The sequence below is a fragment of the Neltuma alba genome, unplaced genomic scaffold (genome assembly GCF_004799145.2).
Source record: "Neltuma alba isolate B1F8T4 unplaced genomic scaffold, ASM479914v2 tig00010339_pilon, whole genome shotgun sequence".
Lineage (NCBI taxonomy): Eukaryota > Viridiplantae > Streptophyta > Magnoliopsida > Fabales > Fabaceae > Neltuma > Neltuma alba.
Window position 1 is genome coordinate 385,679 of NW_021635249.1, and position 20,092 is coordinate 405,770.

The window sequence follows — 20,092 nt, forward strand, 5'->3', positions numbered from 1 at the left end:
AACAATGACAATGCATTAATCCGGTGAGATTCCACCCATTGCCACCAAACCTCCATCAACCCAAAGCCGCTAGATCTAACCATGGAACCTATATTCCATTGCCAGCTAGACCAAATCAGAGTAGATGGAATTAGGAAATGTACCAGATTGAGATCTTCATGAAGAGATATTGAAAGTTGAGGGTTGTCAACCTGCTCGTCACTCTTTGTCCATCGCATTATGACGGCCAATCATGCGTGGTCTTCTTTGATTCTTGAATCAGCAATATGCACGTGTTTTTCCATCATCCATGACGCTGTTAGCGGCCTTACCAATTCAAATCTAGTCTTCCCCTTTGTAATCATTGCCGCCACACAAATCCAAAAGACTAACAACAAATAAAATGAAAAGAAAACCCTCACCCTTAAAACTAAAGATCCCCAAGCCAGACAACCTCCTCTCTAGCCTATGTCGGAGAGAGAGGTGCTGGAAACAACTGCACTCACAGAAAAGGAGTGAAGAAAGCTCTCACTTATGGAGAGAAATAGGGGGGAGAGAGAGAGGAGCATGGGTGTGTTTTAATTCTACTTGTATAGAACACAATCCATTACTTTTAATTCTCCAAATTTGTAAGTTCTTACCTAAACTATATCCACTGGTTACACATGTTAAAGAGAGTTTTTCATCAACAGAGCTAGTTTCAATGTCAGTTATTGAACAAAGCATTGCGGAAAAACAAAAAACATATTTTACTAAATTTGGAGAATTAAAAGTAATGGATTGTGTTCTATACAAGTAGAATTAAAAGTAGAATTTATTTTATTAATTTTTTGAATTAGTTATTTAGCTTATATGTTTATGATCGGAGGAATATTTTATTTTGTTCTAACATGAGTAGAAGTCAAAAACACTAAGAGATATGTAAAAGGAAGTTCCAAAGCTAATACATTTATCTACATATACCCTTTAATTTGGTCTTATTTATAAGAGACAATCTATTGGTTCATAAAACAAAACAAGACTCTTTACAAAATTTATAGAAACATTTACGACTCATTTTTAAAAGTGCCTTTGGCTCTCTTTTACTTTTCGCCTGATGGCTTTTTCTTTACCTCCAATTTTTATACCAACCAAAGGATATTTTTTAAAAGTTGTAAACTTTTTTGACATTTAATTAATTTTAATTAATTTTTTAATTTCAAGAAATTAGCTAACATGACTTTATAAAAACATATAATTGGGGAGTATTGAAATAGAATAACTGCTCTTTTGTATTCTATCCTCCACCTGAACTTTAATTTCTTTTAATAAATTTGAATCAACTCAACAGTTCATATTTGCTTTCCTCGATTCTCTCTTAAAAGGTTTGACTTTTGCTTAACTTAAGGTTGCAGAAATCTTGTTGGATGGGCTTATTATGATTAATGTTGGCAAAGTAACTTTTATCCTAACTAATTTTTGCAAATTAAAATTAGGGTAAAAGTTAATACATGCAATATAATTTATATTTAAATATGCTTTTAATTAAAAAAAAGTCAATTTGAAAGTAACTTGTTTTGATAATATATTGAGAAATCGGTTTTAGAAATTTCAAATCTAGAAGTTAGAAAAAATTGCTTGAACTTCAAAATGACTTTTGAGTAAAAAGTCAATTCTCCCAAAATCATGCCAATTGTCAATTTTTCATCCAGCTAGTTTTGGACTTTGTTCCAGCTGACTTTTAAAACTTGCTCATGCTATGCCAAACATGCACTACGTGAAATCAAATAGAAATGTCTACAAATAAGCCAATCCCAGTATATACAGTTACAGCCACGTCATATATCCAAAACGTTTTGGTCTGAACTCAATTCCTTCAACAATAAGGCCATCTTTGACGTAGCCATTAGTCTCCCATAGCCTGAACTCCATGAAGCCTTTACATCCATTTTCATTAAAGAAGTCTCCCATCTCAACCTCCATCCATCCATTTCTCTCTTGAAACCTGCTCTCCCTTTCTTTCTCATTATTGAATTCATCGTCGAAGGGTCTAAGATCACTCTTCTATGGGACCCACTAAAGCTCTCTTCATTGTTCACGCTCATCCACAAATTTGTCTGCCATAGAATGGTCGCCTTCTAACTTGTACACGAAGAATGCAGACTATAGTGTTCCTGGCGACAAAACATCAGCCCTTACTCTTCCTTTAATGTCAAGCCATCACACGTAGTTGAGTTTCGCCACCTCATTAAATCTGCAAATAAGAATTTATTGAAAAATAAAAAATTGTTATCAATTAATGTAACATCCATACTTTTAGGCCTAGAAGTTCCAAAAATAGCATAAATTAAATAGGTTACCATACCCCTGTGAGCAGAAGTCCCAAAGATGAAAAAGGAAGTTAAAGCAGTTTTAGGGACTACACTGTAAAGTAAAAGTTTTTAAGGGCTCGGGTATAATTAAGGTTAGAGGCTCCAATAAAGTCTCGAAGGCCCAAAAAGAGAAAAGAGACTAGATACAGGCCAAAGGTTAAGCTAGAAGCTTCAAAGAGAGGATTATATGAAGTTAAGTCCAAGAAGGGACTAAACTGTAAATTCAGAAGGTTATGACCAACATGGGTAAAAATGGAAGAGTACGCAGAGAATTCCAAAAAAATCCTAAAAAATTGGAAATAATATTCTAAGGCTCTTCTATGAAGAGAAAAGATGAAAATACCCCTGAGGCAGCTTCAATGGAATTTATGAGGTTATTACTAGTAAAAAGTATACCATGTGAGGTAATTATTTAAAATAGCAAGAGACCTCAAAAATGTATACAAAATTGAGGTTAAATGGTTGAAAGGTTGTACTAATTTATAAAATTAGTCCCACAACCAAAAGGCCAGTGGAGTGGCTTTAATAAATTAAAGAGTCAGTTTTGCCGATAAAAGGGCATTTTGGTAAATGAATTTTTATGCAAGGTTTAAAGGAAGTGTTATGGCCTAAGAAAATTCATAGATATTCTCTAGAATTAAAGGGAATTTATAAAGTAGACAGAACAATTTTCTGAGCTCCGAAAGGCCATAAAGAAAGCCGGAGAAACGTGGGCCAAGTAAATTCGGAGGAAGCTTATGAAACAAGTTTGATCCAACGGCTAGGATCTAATCTCCCATCTCCTCCACCACTTTCATGACACTTGGCATCTTCTAGAAGGTTGAGGTAAGCATGATGTAATAAGATGATGCAATGATGATGCAAAAGTCCACTTGAACTTCCAAATTTGCCCTTACCCTTTCTATTAGCCACCAAGGGCATTTTGGTCCATTCAAGCCAACTTTTTTGGCTATAAGTAGAGCCTTTTCCCCTTCATATTTTCAGCCAACATGAGTTTAAGAGGGGAAACTCTGCCAAAATTTAGAGAGAAAAACGTAGGGGTGAAGGCCAAGAAGAAGGAACAAAGTTCAAGCTTCAAGATCAAGGTATGTGGTGGCTGTAGCATCTGATTTGATACCTATTTCAAATTAGTTACTGTGCATATCTGATTCTAAAATTTTGCATGCTTAAATTACACTCTGTGAGCTTTAAATCCATGGGTAGAACACTTCATTTGGATATGTGTACGATTTATGGTGATTTTTCAAAGTTAGAGATTGAAATCTGGCAACAGTGTTAAACTTTTAGAAGAGTGTCAAGTTCCGTACAATTCCGGTGCTGTTCAGCATAGAATTGGTTTCTGAAACTATTTTTCCTTTAAATTTAACTTAATTAGTTTTCAGTGAGACTTGGAAGCACTCAATTTGGATTTTTCTAGATTTAATTATGAATTTTCAAAGTTGAGCAAAAATTCTGGAGATTCTGCGTGAACAGTACCCGCGAACCAAAATTTCCAGATTTGATATTCTTGAATCTAAAGCCATCTAAAGTGGTCCTAATTGAAAAGAAATGGATCATAAGGATGGGAAATGATGAGATTTATGTTAGAAAAGCTAGAAAGAAAACCCTAAGACTAAGAGAAAGGGTTGAGGTTCAAGAGAGCTAGCTTTGAACTTTATGTAATCTAGTGGTCCTAATAGATTGTATGATCATTATGACTATGTTTAGGACCTTTGGAACATCCAAGAGGATGTTTGATGATGTTGACCGAAAGCTAACATGGTTGGAAAGTCAAGGGAGTCAAAGGAAAAGTAAGAGGAAGGCTTGAGGTGCAAGGTAGTGAACTTACCTATTGTCATTGCTTGATGTGGTATGCTTGTGTGTTGCCGTGTACATGTTATTTGCATGTTGTTATGACATGTTTTAGCTGCTGTAATTGCTATTCATGATGAGTAGATTATGTCTCCATGGCCATGCATCAAGAAGTTAGCTTTGAGCATGCTAGTATGTCACTAATTAACAAGAGAATAAACAAGTTGCATGTAGTGCATGAGCATCCATTTAGCGTGATTAATATGGTATTGTTTGCTACTGAGATTCCCCCAAATCTCACCCCCTCCCTAAACAACCATTTAGGTCAATCAATGATGGGCACTAATGGCATGAGAAGCAAGGAGAAGAAGTGGAGAATTATTAATGCAAATGATTGATATGAATATTCAATGTATAATTCTCCTTTGCTGTAAATTATGTTATGAATGCCATCAATTCAATATATATGCTTAGGATGTTTATGGCATGAATGAAAGTATATGAGTATGAATGAGAAGGATTAAGCCCATGTTATAAAAAGAATTAAAGTAAGGAGATATTAAAGGATAAAACGTAGGTCCTGAAGCAGTTAGTTTTGAGCTTCAGTTTGACCTATTAAATGAATGAGTTAAATCACGAGATTTGGCAGACTTATAGTGCACATCCCAAGCTTCAAAATGAGTGGTAAATCACCTCATTTGGATGTGTATACAATGAGATATGAATTTTCAAAGTTAAGGCGCAGAATCTGGAAAGTCCAGATTTTACCAAATGAATAGTAATTTTAATCCAATAAACTGTACGTTTTCAGTGAGGATAAGTTCAGTTGAATATTTTTACCTTAAAGAGCATTGAAAGAGCTTTTCATAGAATTTTGGAACACTTCCATACGATTTTTCTAGAATTAGTTATGATTTTCCAAAGTTGGACCTGTAATCTGAAAACTAGACAGTGAACAGTAATTTTTCGAAAATTAACGTCCAAATTGAAATTTTCAAGTTTAAGACCATCCAAAGTGGTTTGGAATGGTTCTAAAGGACTGCTAAGGTACTATATAAGTAAGGTGTGACAATTAACAACCAGTTCGCTCATATTAAGTGTGCTTGTTTTGTGCATCAACTACAACTATTTAGAGGTTTATTTCTCTTTCAAAATATTTTTGCTTTTTTGGAGGAGTTGAATTATTTATTTCTGGCTAATTTAAATTGGGGGAAAAAGACAGAAAAATACCCTTAAATATGTGAAAACCCAGATAAGTGCATGTGAAAAGCAAAATACCATATCAGACCTAGGGTACTGATTTGGCATTTGCAAATGTTAGCCAAAGACATAATTGCCCTTGAGGAAAATTTGAAAAAAAAAAAAGACGAAACGTGGGAGAGGTTATTTGCATTGTGCCATTGTGAAACTTCCTGTGCCCACATCTCTGCGCCACAATCACCAGTTGCCATGAGGGGAAGGAACATCGTGCCTGTGAGGAACTGCCTTTGGCCGTCGTGAGGGTGAGAGGAAGTGGCATCGCCTTCAGGGGAACATCATAGCTATGAGTAGAGCAGTCGCTGTTGGTGGAGCACTGTCGGTGTGAGGGGAAGATCGTCACCATTACTGGGGTCTGGTAAGTTTATTATTTATTTTATTTGCACGGTGGTTGTCGTTAGGGAATCAATTACATCAGAGATTAGAGATTTTGGAGAGTAATAAGGTTATTAGGTTGAAGTAATGGGTCAATCACGCGAAGGTAAGTTGATTTCAGATGATTTTTTAATGATTTATTTGTTAATGAAAGAAAGATTAAGCTTGACGATACTGAATGAGGAGAGGGAACAATTTATTTTGTTAATAATTTTTGCATGATCATTTTGGGTAATTGGTGTTTGATGGTGAGAACATTTGTTAGTAGAGTTTATTACATAGGTATAGCGATCGACAACAACTGAATAGTGAATGACAACATTTTAGCATGAGTGACTGCTTAAGATGATTTTTTGAATGATCTTATTGTTAATTAAAGATTAAGTCTCAGTGTATCGAATGAGGCTAGGCACCGATTTATTTTGTCAATAGTTTTTGCATGATCATTTTTGGGTAATTGGTGTTTGATGGTGACAACATCTGTTAGTGGAATTTGTTACATAGATGTAGGAATTGACAACGATTTCATAGTGAATGACAAAATTTGAGTACTAGTGACTGGTGAAGATGAATTTTTGAATGTTTTTATTGCGAGTGACAATGAATGCATAGTGAATAACAACATTTGAATACAAGTGACTGCTGAAGATGATTTTTTGAATGTTGTTACTGTGATTGACAACAAATTCATAGTGAATGACAACATTTGAGTACTAGTGACTCCTGATGATGAATTTTTGAATGTATTTATTGCGAGTGACAACGAATGCATAGTGAGTGACAACATTTGACTAGTAGTGACAGTTTAAGATGAATTTTTGAATGGTTTATTGCGAGTGACAACGAATGCATAGTGAATGACAACATTTGAGTAGAAGTGACTATTTTAGATGATTTTTTTGAATGATTTTATTGTTAATTAAAGATTAAGCCTCACTGTACTGAATGAGGTGAGGAAACATTATATTTTGGTGATTACTTTTTGCATGATCATTTTTGGCTAATTTGTGTGTGAAGGTGACAACATCTGTAAGTGGAAGTTATTACATAGTTGTAGCAATTGACAACTATTGCATAGTGAATGACAACATTTGAGTACTAGTGACTGTTGAAGATGATATTTTGAATGTTTCTATTGTGATTGACAACGATTGTATAGTGAATGACAATAGTTAAGCATCAGTGATTGTTTATATGTAGAAGAGTGAAGATAGTCTTGGAAGGAGATTCATCAAAATCAATACAGAATGGATTCATGTTGTTTAGGAAGGAGTTTTATGAGAAATTAGGGGGAAAGAGGTCAAAGCGTTTTAAGGAACAGAATAAGGAAGTGTCAAAGGCATGGAAAGAGTTGTGTGAGGAGGAAAAAAAGAGGTACAATGACAAGGCTAGGGAATCAAGGCCTAAGAGGAAGAAAACAAGGAAGAACAAAATTCCATTCCAAACTCAGTACTCTCTGCCCTAATTCAGGTCATTGGCGGACTTTGTAAATGATAATGCAAATTTGAGGGAGAGAGTAGAGAAAATAGGGTTCTTAAAGTTGTTGCATGTAGCATGTGAGAGACTCCCACGTGACCTACTAGTGGCTTTTCTTCGTTCATATGATCCAGCAACAGATGAATTCAGAATTAGGGGCATTTCAAAGGAATTCAAGCAAGAAGATGTTAAAATATTGCTTGGTGTACCTGACATTAGGGAAGTAGTGAAGGCCAAAGTAGATGAAAATAATCCAACATATCAACAAAAAAGGGAGTTAAAAAGGGAGTACTATAAAGTGTCATTTACCAAGATATTAAATGACATTAAATCTAGATAGCATGATGATAATTTGAGTTTTTGTTTATGTTATACACCCTTGGAACCTTTCTATGTCCAAATTCAAGGGATAAAGTAAGTGATCGGTTATTGAAACTGATGGCTTGCACTATGAATGGGTTTGAGCATTATGATTGGGCTACATATATTATGAAGGACTTAGCGAAAGAGTTGAAGGCTTATGTTAAAGCATTCAGAAGTTGTGGGAGCTCTAATGTGAGCGGCTGTGTGTACTTGCTGTTGGTATGTAATGTAATGTAATTTGTCAATGTTTGATTTAATTGATATTTGTATAATTTTATTTATTTCATGTTGCAGATATATTTTTGCGAGCACTTCAGGCTAAAAAAAAATGATGTGCATGATGCTACAAATGCTATTGAGTACTGGAATGAGGAGAGAGTTAAAGAAGTTGTTAAGACAGAGAGGGAGAGCAACGTAGGGTTGTTGTTTGGAGGGACATAAAGAGATGTGAAAGTGGGACAAGAGGACAGGGTAGGAGTTCCTTATCTAGACCCGGTATGTGTTACTCTATCTAGTGTTTTTAGTTGTTTAATATGTGGATTATGTTGAATTTGATGGTATTTGTTGCAGAAGCTGAACAATCTTTATGGGCGATTGGTGACTATTATTGATGAGAGCAATAAAAGACTACTCACTGTAATTGCGAAAGAGTTGCTGAAGGTTCAGCTGACAAAAGAGGCATATAAAAAAGGCGTCCAAGAGGAAAGTAAGGAGCCAATTGAGGTGGAAGAAGAAGGAGTTGGAAGAGGTGATGACAGTTTTCACATTGATGAAGATTTTGAGGACAATGTAGGTGGGAATAATGATGAGTCTCCCATAGAAGGAGGAGAAGAGGGAGACAATGATAAATATAGCAGTGAAGAAGATGGAGTAGAAGAAGTTGAGGATGATAAATCTACCAGCGAAGAAGAAGGAAGAGGAGAAGGTGACAAGGATAAATCTGTCGGTGAAGAAGAAGGAGAAGGAGAAGGTGATGATAATGAAGTTGCCAATAAAGGACAAGCAATTTGTGATGTGAGTGGGAAAGGAGTAGAGGAGGGACAACAACTCTGAAGATCAAAGAGGGTGATTAAACCAGCGGTTAGATCTCTATGGATCTGGATGAAGGAAATGCAAAAGAGAAAGAGGACTTTGGAGGACAAGGACAAATTTTTTAAAATCATATCCATGATGCCTCCACGGGATCAGGGTGACCAGTAAGTTATTATAAAATGACAACTTTTCATTATGTTTTCACCCGTCACCTATATGAGTCGACAACAAAATCATATCCAGGATTGAATTATTTTTTGTTCCTTTTTCATGCCAGTAGTTGATATGTATGATGAAGTACTCACTCGGGTTCACTGGGTGGAATCCAGAAAATAAACACGCAGCTGATGTCGCTTGTATGTAAGACCTTGATGGCCGATATGAAAAAGGAAGGAAATGTGAAAAGACACTTGTTTGATGCCTACTTCATGGTTAGATGAATAACTTATTTCATTGCCTTATTGATATTTGTCTGTTTTTAACACAAGCTTAAATTACAGCTAAAAATGGTGTCACGTCTTGTTAGTTGGAGGGCTTCTGAGCATAAGAAGCAAATATTACCTGAGCATGTTAGGTAAAACATAGGAGATTGTGATCTGATTTTTAGGCCTGCTCTTGTGGCTGACCACTGGTTCTATTATGTCCTCCAGCCAAAGACATTGAATTTTGATGTGCTTGATTCGATGAAGGTCGATGGTGTTAAGCAGAAGAAAGGCAAGAAAAAGGGATTTCTAGAGGATCCTAAAGGAGTCACTCACAATGTGAAACGTCCTACCTTTAACCCCTTAGAGGACGTATTCGTAAGTGTTATGGTTCAAGCAGATCATGGCACAAGCCTGCGGATTTAAAATTTTAACACAATTACTCGGGTTACTATTTACTGTTAAATTTTCATATTACAGGTCCAACTTCAAAAATTCATAACTAATTCCATACAAATCGTGTTGAGTTGATCTGAAATTCTACTGAAAGCTATTTCGATGCTCTTTAAGGAAAAAATATCCAATTAGACTTATCCTTACCCAATTCGTACAGTTAAATCAATAGATATTACTACTCATTTCAAAAATCTGGAACTTCCAGATTCTATGCTTCAACTTTGGAAATTTGTATCTCCTTGTGTACACATCCAATTGAGGTGATCTACCTCTCGTTTTAAAGCTTGGGATGTGTATTATGAGTCTGCCAAATCTCGTGACTTAACTCATTTGTTTGATAGATCAAACTGGAGCTACAAACTCGCTGCTCTAGGACCTACATTTTATCCTTTAACATCTCTTTACTTTAATTCTTTTTATTTCTTTGGCATACATAACATGGGCTTACTCTTTCCCGTTAATGCTCATACATTTCTACACATGCCATAAGCATTATAATTAAATACATGGCATCATAGGCATCCATAACATAAATTACATTGTAAGGGAATTACACAATGAATAATAATATTAGTCATTAACATCAATAATTCTCCACTTTCTTCTCCTTGCTTCTCATGCCATTATTGCCCATCATTGATTGACCTTGCACCTCAAGCTTTCCTCTTACTTTTCCTTTGACTCCCTTGAATTTCCAACCATATGGGCATTCGTCAACATCACCAAACATCCTCTTGGATGTTCCAAAGGTCCTAAATAACCATAATGATCATACAATCCATTAGGACCACTAGATTACATAAAGTTCAAGACTATCTCTCTTGAACCTCAACCCTTTCTCTTAGTCTTAGGGTTTTCTTTCTAGCTTTTCTAACATAAATCTCATCATTTCCCATCCTTATGATCCATTTCTTGTCGATTAGGACTACTTTAGATGGCCTTAGATTCGAGAATATTAAATCTGGAAATTTTGGTTCGCGGTACTGTTCACGCAAAAACTCCAGAATTTTTGCTCAATTTTGAAAATTCATAATTAATTCTATAAAAATCAAAACTGAGTGTTTCCAAGTCTCACTGAAAGCTCCTTAAGTTAAATTTAAAGAAAAAATAGTTTCAGGAACCAATTCTATGCCAAACAGTACCAGAATTGCACGGAAACTCGAAACTCTTCCAAAAGTTCAACACTGTTTCCAGATTTCAAACCCTAACTTTGAAAAATCACCATAAATCATACACATATCCAAATGAAGTGTTCTACCCATGGATCTAAAGCTCACAGAGTGTACTTTAAAAATAAAAAATTTCAGAATCAGATATGAACAGAAACTAATTCGAAATAGGCATCAAATCAGATGCTACAGCCACCACATACCTTGATCTTGAAGTTTGAACTTAGGTGGACTTTCACTCACTAGAAATAGCTCTTTCTCTCTCTAGATGCAAGAGTAGCAGAGTTTTCCCTATGATTCCTTGCTTGGCCAAAATATGAGGGGAGGGAGTGCCTATTTATAGCCAAAAATTTGGTTGAATGGACCAAAATACCTTAGTTGCTAATAGAAAAGGTAGGGGCAATTTTGAAACTTCAAGTTGACCTTTGCATCATCATTGCATCATCTTCTTGTATCATGCTTACCTCAACCTTCTAGAACATGCCAAGTGTCATAAAAGTGGTGGAGGAGATGGGAGATTAGATCCTAGCCGTTGGATCAAACTTAATTCCTACGAATTTACTTGGCCCACGTTTCTCCGGCTTCCTTTATGGCCTTCCGGAACTCAGAAAATTCTTCTGTCTACTTCATAAATTCCCTTTAATTCTAGAGAATATCTATGAATTTTCTTAGGCCACAACACTCCCTTTAAGCCTTGCATAAAAATTCATTTACCAAAATACCATTTTATCGGCAAAACCGACTCTTTAATTTATTAAAGCCACTCCACTGGCCTTTTGGTTGTCGGACTAAATTTATAAATTAGTACAACCTTTTAAGCATTTAACCTCATTTTTGTATACATTTTGAGGTCTCTTGCTATTTTAAATAATTACCTCAAATGGTATACTTTTTACCTGTAATAACCTCATAAATTCCATTGAAGCTGCCTTAGGGGTATTTTCATCTTTTCTCTTCACAGAAGAGCCTTAGAATATTATTTCCCATTTTTTGAAATTTTCTTGGAATTCTCTGTGTACTCTTCCATTTTTATCCCTGTTGGTCATAACTTTCTGAATTTACGATTTAGTCCCTGCTTGGACTTAGCTTTATATAATCCTCTCTTTGATGCTTTTAGCTTAACCTTTGGCCTATATCTAGTCTCTTTTCTCTCTCTGGGCCTTCGAGACTTTACTGGAGCCTCTAACTTTGATTATACTTTAGCCCCTTAAAACTTTTACTTTGCAGTTTAGTCTCTGAAACTGCTTTGCCTTCCTTTCTCATCTTTGGGACTTCTGCTCAAAAAGGGTCTAGTAGCCTATTCAATCTAGCTATTTATGGTACTTCTAGGCCCAAAAGTTTGGATGTTACACAATGCATGCGTAGGAACTGAATAAGAGAACCTTAATAATGATGTTATTATTATATTAATTTGTTACTTATATAAATTTGTTACTTACTATGGTCATGTGTTTATGTTTAGAGGGATCGCTTTTATGATATAATTGAATTGGTCAAACCAGAGCTCATTGGGAAGAAGCCAAAGGCAATATAATTATGCCTCCCATTCCACAGCAAACCAACTTGTGAGTGCCATTGACTCTGACCAATCATTATTGAACATAAATTGTTTTAGTTTACTAACAATTTATGAATGACTTTTTTTGCCCACGAGAGACTACGGTGTACATGTTTTGATATGGTTAAGCAAATGGTCCCTGGATGTGGCTTTGGACTACACAAATGAACAAGTCACTATATTTAGACGTGACCTGTTGTGGTGGCTGGTTAACCATAAGGGAAACGATAAGAGGGTTGAAGCTTTGAAGCTGCTTCAAGAAGAAAAGAAGACCACAAAGCGACAACATTTATCCAAGTAGTATACATGGTTGGTTGCGGTTGGTGTTAGGCTTTATATTACATATGAACCGCTTGTTTTGTACAAAAACAAACCGTTTTCCAAATGGTGATCTTATGTCTGGTGTGTGCGTGTACTTTGGAAACACCACTTATATTGTAAGAAATTCAAGTTCTGACAATGTATGAACCACGTTGGCAATTATTATAAATGGTTTAACACCATTTCCGTATTTATTGACACTGTGCTATTAGGTAAGTTTATTACAGGTTCTAGTTGCTTTGAAATGTAGACTCTTGATAAGGACGTTGACATCACTTTCATTAAGAAGGACAACTCCTTCATATATGTTGACTACACGTGAACTAGTAATTTGTGTTTCAGCCAATCAAAAAAGAAACCTGGGCTAAAGACTTGCATAAAAATAGGAGTTGGGCGTTTACAACACTTACGAAGATAATAACAACACTTTCATATATAATGACAACACGGAAAGTAGAAAGTTTGCTTCTGGGGATACCCTATGTAGGAAAATGGGGTAATCAGATGTCTTCCTTATTTTTCACGTTGACAACATTTTCATATATAATGACAACACCATCATAAAATTAAACAGCACTTGCATATGAAGTGATGACACCATCATTTGAGTAAACACCGAAAGTGGAAGTTTGAATCAGGAGAGCAATGGAGAAACCTGGGTAGTTGAAGTGACAACAATTTTAAATATAGTGACAACACTATCATAGCAGTTAATGACATGTAAAGCTACAAGTCGCATTCAGGGGCAACAGATAGGGAAGTCGGGAAAATTAGATGTTTCCCATAGTTATACAAGATCACAACACTTCTATATATAATGACAACATGATCAAATTAATTAACAACATGGAAACTGGATGTTGCAGTCAGGGGAAACTGATCCAGACATGAAGATGTTATTCTCGCAGCATGCACGTGCATAACACTTTAAACCATAATGACAATGTCATCATATGAATTGACGACACAAACACTGGAACTTCTGTTCAGGGGAATGAAGGGAACCAGCCACTGATCAGGGAATTAAGCAACATTAGAAGCATGTTGACAACACAATTATATAGAATCACAACACATTTGTATATGATGACTAAACCTAAGCTGCAATGTTGAGTTCTAGAGAACCAGTCACTGATATTAGACGTAACAAAGTTCAGTGAAAATGGCATAAAGGTCAAGTTAATAAAACATCTTCATTCATTACAGGGCAATAATGTGAAGGAGTTCAGAAGATTGGTTCCACAATATCATTCACTATTTAACATTGACATTGACAACAAAATGATAGCTATTAACAACGTTACTTTAACCATTGACAACAAACTAGATTTCCAGTAACAATAATAGCATTTTCTGTATTAAATGACAAGTCAACATTAAGGTCATACTTGCACTTAATGTTTGCTTGTCACCCAAAAAGCTTGCAACCCATGCATGCAGTACATATTACTTATACCCTCTGCATGCTATGTATCATTTACATTAAACCCTTTACCCAAAAAATTACAAAGGGGCCAAAATAACTAAAAATGTCGCCTGTTCTAACATTTACAGCCACTTTCATGCTGGGTTTATGTTTCTACAGTTCCTCCATGTATGACCAGCTTCACCACAATTTGCACAATGGTATATCTTCTTGTTCTAAAATTGTGATTCACGTCTGTTAGCTCTTGGCCTTCCAGCAGGTCGACTAGTCCGAGGTGGGAACAGAAAAATTTGCTCTGAAATATTTTCCATCAAAATGGTATTTAGGTCAGGCCTGTCGATAGTGACCACTGGTATCATGTAGCGGGAGTAAATCTTTTCTTGGGATGTGATCCTGTAGCAATTTTCAACAAAGTCATAGACATTTTCGTGCATGGACTTTATGGGTATACAAGCATGTGGGCACGGGATCCTTGACACTTGCCAAGCTGCACAACTACATGTATATACACCGAGATCAACACGCAAGGCTCCATGGGATGTGTGGACAACAACCCTATGCCTACCATACGGTTCAGGCAACATATGTTCAGCAAGGGCGAGATTTTTCTTTACTTGTTCATCAATATTTGGTCCTATTCCATTTCTTCATCTACCCATTGTCATACTAGCTGCATGCATTTTTTTGGCTACCTTCTCACGGTGCTCATGGATAAGCTGTGTAACATTGTGCCTCCTCTCCTTTACCAACCAAGCATTAAATGATTCGGCAAGGTTTGTAGTTATATTGTCCCATCGTCGATATGGAAACTTACTCAATGCCCATTTTCCCACATCTCCATGAGTATTGAGCCACTGGAATAACTGTGGAGAGAAACGATGCATGTGGTCCATTGCCTTATCGAACTCACCATCAAGCCTTGCATATGCGATATTATCAAGCAATTGCAACCCATCTTCCTTCATGGACTTACTTGTCTTCCTCTTGCCTCTGTTTGCTTTAACTAGTTTTGCACTGAAGTTCTCCTTCACATGCCTATAGTAATATGCATGCCTCTCACTTCCAAATATTGCTCAAACAGCTGCTATGATTGAATTGTGACGGTCTGAAACTATTGTTAACTGTCTAGAGCCAATGATATTTTTAATCATATGTAGAAACCATGACCAATCCTCATATGTTTCCCCCTTCACAATGGCAATTGCAAATGGTAATAATTCATTGTCCACGTCATAAGCCGATGCTGACAGCAATGTTCCCTTATACGGTCCACTTAGGTGAGTTCCATCTATATACAGTATGTGCCTACCACCAGTTAAGAAACCCTCTATTCAACACCCATAAGCTATAAAAACTCGCTCAAATATGTTATTCCCAGTAGCAACCCAGTCAGCAATAGATTTTTCATCACTTTCTTTTAGTCTTTGACAAATCCAAGGTATTAGCATGTAAGATTGCTAAGGTCTGCCTTGTATTTCCTCCATTGCTTTTTCCTTAGCTCTATATGCTTACTTGTATGTTAGATTCACCCTATAGTCTTTTTTCAACATTGTCATTATTTCAATAGGCCGTTTGTCTATGTGATTCCTTACCTCATCAATTATAATTGTTGATGTCAAACTAGCTCTTCCACCATGGCTGACTTGGAGATTGTCTTATGCACTATGCATATGTTCATTTACAAATGTCGTCAAGTGTAGGAAAGGAGTCTTCTTCCCCACTGCATTTGCACATATCTTCCATAGGCAACCTTCAACCTTCCATCTCACCGACATCTTGTCATTACTATTCTTCACATACTTGAACTCAAAATTATGTGCTATGCTATATTTGTGCACTACCTTTTTAAACTCTTCTGTATGTGCAAAATTTTGTAGCTGTCTTGAAATCAATTCCCTCCATTTTGAACAATTCATCTCAGGGTATGGTGTTGGTGCATATTGTACTCCACATGTTATGTTGCTAGAACCGCCTCTAACTTCATACATTAAGGCCCCGCCCATATCTTCATGCCCCACTGGTTCATATTCAGTTTTCATATTGCTGAATGAGCCAGACCTTTCTTGTGACAGGCCCAACAATCTGTCAACTTTGCATGCACAGTGACAACTTCAGTAACGAAATTAACAACAATAATATAACAAATGACAACTTCTATAGCCTATTCAATATCACTTACATTTCCAGATCTTCTATTATATCAGCACCACTTTCTTTCTCTTTACATGCTACGTATAGATGGCCATGCCTCTCATTATACTGAAAAAAGTTCCTAATCTCACTATCATCAACTAAATCTATCAATGTCTTCTCATCAAAACTTACTTTATATTTCATCTCACAATTAGTACCATCAATTCCAAACCATAATGATATCTTCCCCCTTAAACCTTCAACTGTAATAGCTTCTTTTATGCTCCTTAGCCTCACAATACCCCCTTTATATTGAACTCCACCTTCCTCGTTAACTACAAATGTCCCTCCAACATGAAAATAACACAAAAGTTCCTTTAAAGAGGTTGGGCCACCCAAGCTAATGCCTTCTGCCATGCTCGAATCTGCAAAAACATAATAAATAGTATACATTATTCACTTTCATCACTGTCTGTAACAGAACCCCACTTCCTCCCTTACCAACAACACGTTAGTTTTTCACAACTTTTCCTTATATGTTAACTACATACTTCATCGTCTCGTCACTATTCATGCTCATGCTTGCCACCCACGCTAATGCCTTCTGCCATACTCAAATAGTAAACAACTGAACCCTATATCGGACAACAATAAAGTAATTTGCTTAACATTTTCTACCAATGCAGACCCACAAAATGAAAGACCAAAAGCTGTGAATGAAGTTCTTCGCAACACCAAAAAATAATAACCCAACACCTTCACCTCTTAACCCACCTAAAACCCACTCACCCATATACACAACGCACCGAAATAACGACTATCAAAAGAGAAGGAAGAAGAAGCTGAACTTCAGACAGTATTAATGACTTTAAAATTAAACTTACCTTGCCTTTCTTCAACAGCTTCCACCGATTTTCATTCCCTCCTTTGCCTTCCCAGAAGCTCCCCCAGTCACAAGCTTCGTTCTGTGTTGTCTTTCTTTTATGCATTGATCGGGGCCAATTATGTCTTTGGACAACATTTACAAATGCCAAATCAGTACCCCATGTCTGATATGGTATTTTGCTTTTCACATGCACTTATCTGGGTTTTCACATATTTAAGGGTATTTTTCTATCTTTTTCCCTTAAATTGGGTGTCGTTCAATTTTAATTTGCCTCATAAAGTTTTCCACTCTGAGTATTTGAAAGTTTTGTTTATCAAAAAAATTCTAACAGTTAGAAATGGCGTTACTGCTTTTTTCACACTTCTATTGAGATATTGATAAAAAAGCTTCTGAATAAGGGTAAAATTAGATCTCAAGCCATTTAAATTTGAAATCGACTTTAATGATAGAATGTGGAGTACGTAATATTTATTTTCATCCAATCCTAACATAATTTTCTAAGCAAGTTGTCTTGGACATAAGCTCCTTAGCTGATCAGTTATTTAGTTATTAATTCTTAATAATTTATTATAACATAATAGGTAATTTGCAACAAAGTACTTCTGTTACAAATTTAGTCACAATTTTTTTCCCTTCTCTTTAAGAAAATTATAATGAATTAAATAACTTTAAAGCGAGATGATTTGGTAATTATAATGTTACCCTAAACTTTTTTTTTTTGACAAAAACAATATAAATCACATATTTGAGATATGTAGAATTGAAATATTTCTGTTGTGTAGAAAAATCAAATATTCCATGTTTTTTAAAATAGGAAGAACAACAGTCAAATCCAAAAAAATCAATTTAATCATGGTTTTATGTACCGTAAGATCTTACAACAATATGAGTTGCAAATATCTATCTAGAAAGTTGCTTATATGAAATAATAATAGATATTTGTAACTGTTTATGTATCCTTTAGAATATTTTGGGACTTGATTGTCATTAAAATAATTTTTTGGACAAAAGTGTTATTTCCCCTGAAAAAATGGAACCTAAAGAGCAGTGTTAAGGAGGGCAGCACACCTAGATTCTGGTAAAGAAATCCACTGCCAGTAAGATTTCGTATCTCCCCAAACAATAGCAAGGCTCTTTGCACCAAGTATGCAGCACTTTTTACCACTATCTTTCTCTAAGCCAAGACTCTGCTAAGTATACACAATATTAAACGACAGAAACTTTGGCATAAAATGAAACAAAAAGAAAACTAATTTTACACAATAAAGAGTATGAAAAATATTATCTGTAAAATTACTTTTAATGGCAGGATTGTACTAATTAATGTTATAATGATAATACAAACATAATAAATTTGTGTATTGCTTGATCTTTATAGATGGAAAAAAAAAACTGATTTTTTCTTTGTGGATGCCAAAGAGGTCACTGATAATATTTGAGTAGATTGTATATATACTCTCTCATTTCTTTTGATAAGAAATAACTACTAAAACCAAGCAGTTCAAAAAAATTTATTTCTTATATTAGAAACATCACTATGAGAAAGATTGTTTATTATAAAAAAGAAGAGGACAGAGTATAAAACTATTTTTCAACTTTATTTTTGAAAACGTGTAATCCAGTCTAGAAGTTATTTAATTCTTGTTTTGGATACTGAACACAAACCACGACGTCTTCTATCAAAAACATTTTTTTATAGATATATAGTAAAGTGTAGGAAACGAATTATGGTTGATAAATGACAAATGCTCACAATTTAGCAATTAACTTTCCCAGAAAATAAGACTACTTGATCAACACAGCCCTTATATATTCAAATATATTGATTTGGGAGATGATACAATGATCACAAATTTATGTCTACTCATATATCATAGATGAACATGGGCCTTTCCATTTGAACGATTTACATCTAAATTGGAAAGCGAGTAGATTTTATATTTTAGAATTTATATTGTGAAAATTAAATCAATCTTATAACCCTATTTTCTTAAAGGATGATATTTTATTAATTAAAGAAATTAGAAATATTGAGTGCTAAACATTGATCATATCAAATGTCAATAGTCAAAATCTGGTGTCAAAGATGAACGCAACAGGCTCATTAATAAGATATGCGAAAATTCCTACAAAAATTAACAATGAAGATTAATGCATTAACTAAAGTTGAGTGCTTATCGTACCATTTCACCATCATTCAAAAGAACCGGATGATCACAAAGATGAAAGAAAATTTGTTTCTTGTTCAAAGAACTAATGAAGGATTGGGATGAGGATTCAGCTATCATGTCCTTGTAATCTTGAGGCAGAAACTTTTCCCACACATTATCTGAATCTTCGGCTATTTTGAAAAGGGAAGAAACAGAAGAAGATCTGCAAGCATCCTTCAGAGATGTTAAAGAAATAATATTTGAAATGCAGTCTACCGGCAAAACCTTTGTCAAATCCATAATTATTTCTCCTTCTCAAACAATTTGGTTAATGTTTGAAGTGTTAGCTATAATGTAGCCCAAAAAAATGAAGTGATAGCCATAAACTTGTGATTCAATGTTAACCCTACAAAAATAGTTACTCAAATAACATTCCATAATGAGAAAATTGCTAAATTATATTACTGATGATTTACGCATGTAACTGAAATAGGGGATGCCATATTGCTTATCTTTTTGTGCAGGAAAACTACTTCCCAGGTGGAAATACAGTCAGATAGGCCTTTTGTCATGTACGGCATACATACTTTTAGCGTTTATTAGCGTTTTCTTCAAAGGAAGCGAAGCAAAATAATACTGACCAACCACACTCAACTTCTGGCTATAGGAGCTAAAGGAATTGAAAGGGCCTATGCTAACCAGAGAAGCCCTAAGCAAAATAAAACTCAGCTTCATAGTTAATCTCATGAGTAATATTTGCTATCCGTTCTTAGAAAATTTGAGTCGGCAAAACTTGAAGCACTTGTGAATATTGTTGTTGGACTTCAAATCTGCCCTTGATTAGCCGAGCTGTTTAATTAGGGTATTCTACCTAATTAAAATATATATAAAGTAAATTATAATTTAATTTATTATCCAATGCCACATTAATTGCGAGATTGTTGATT

The 20,092-nt window shown here is 35.2% G+C and overlaps 1 pseudogene; it reads right to left on the bottom strand.

Moving 5' to 3' along the window:
- Window positions 1-2,046: 2,046 nt before the first annotated feature.
- Window positions 2,047-19,445, bottom strand: LOC114755773 (F-box protein At2g02240-like; annotated as a pseudogene).
- Between the last annotated feature and the right edge of the window lie 647 nt (window positions 19,446-20,092).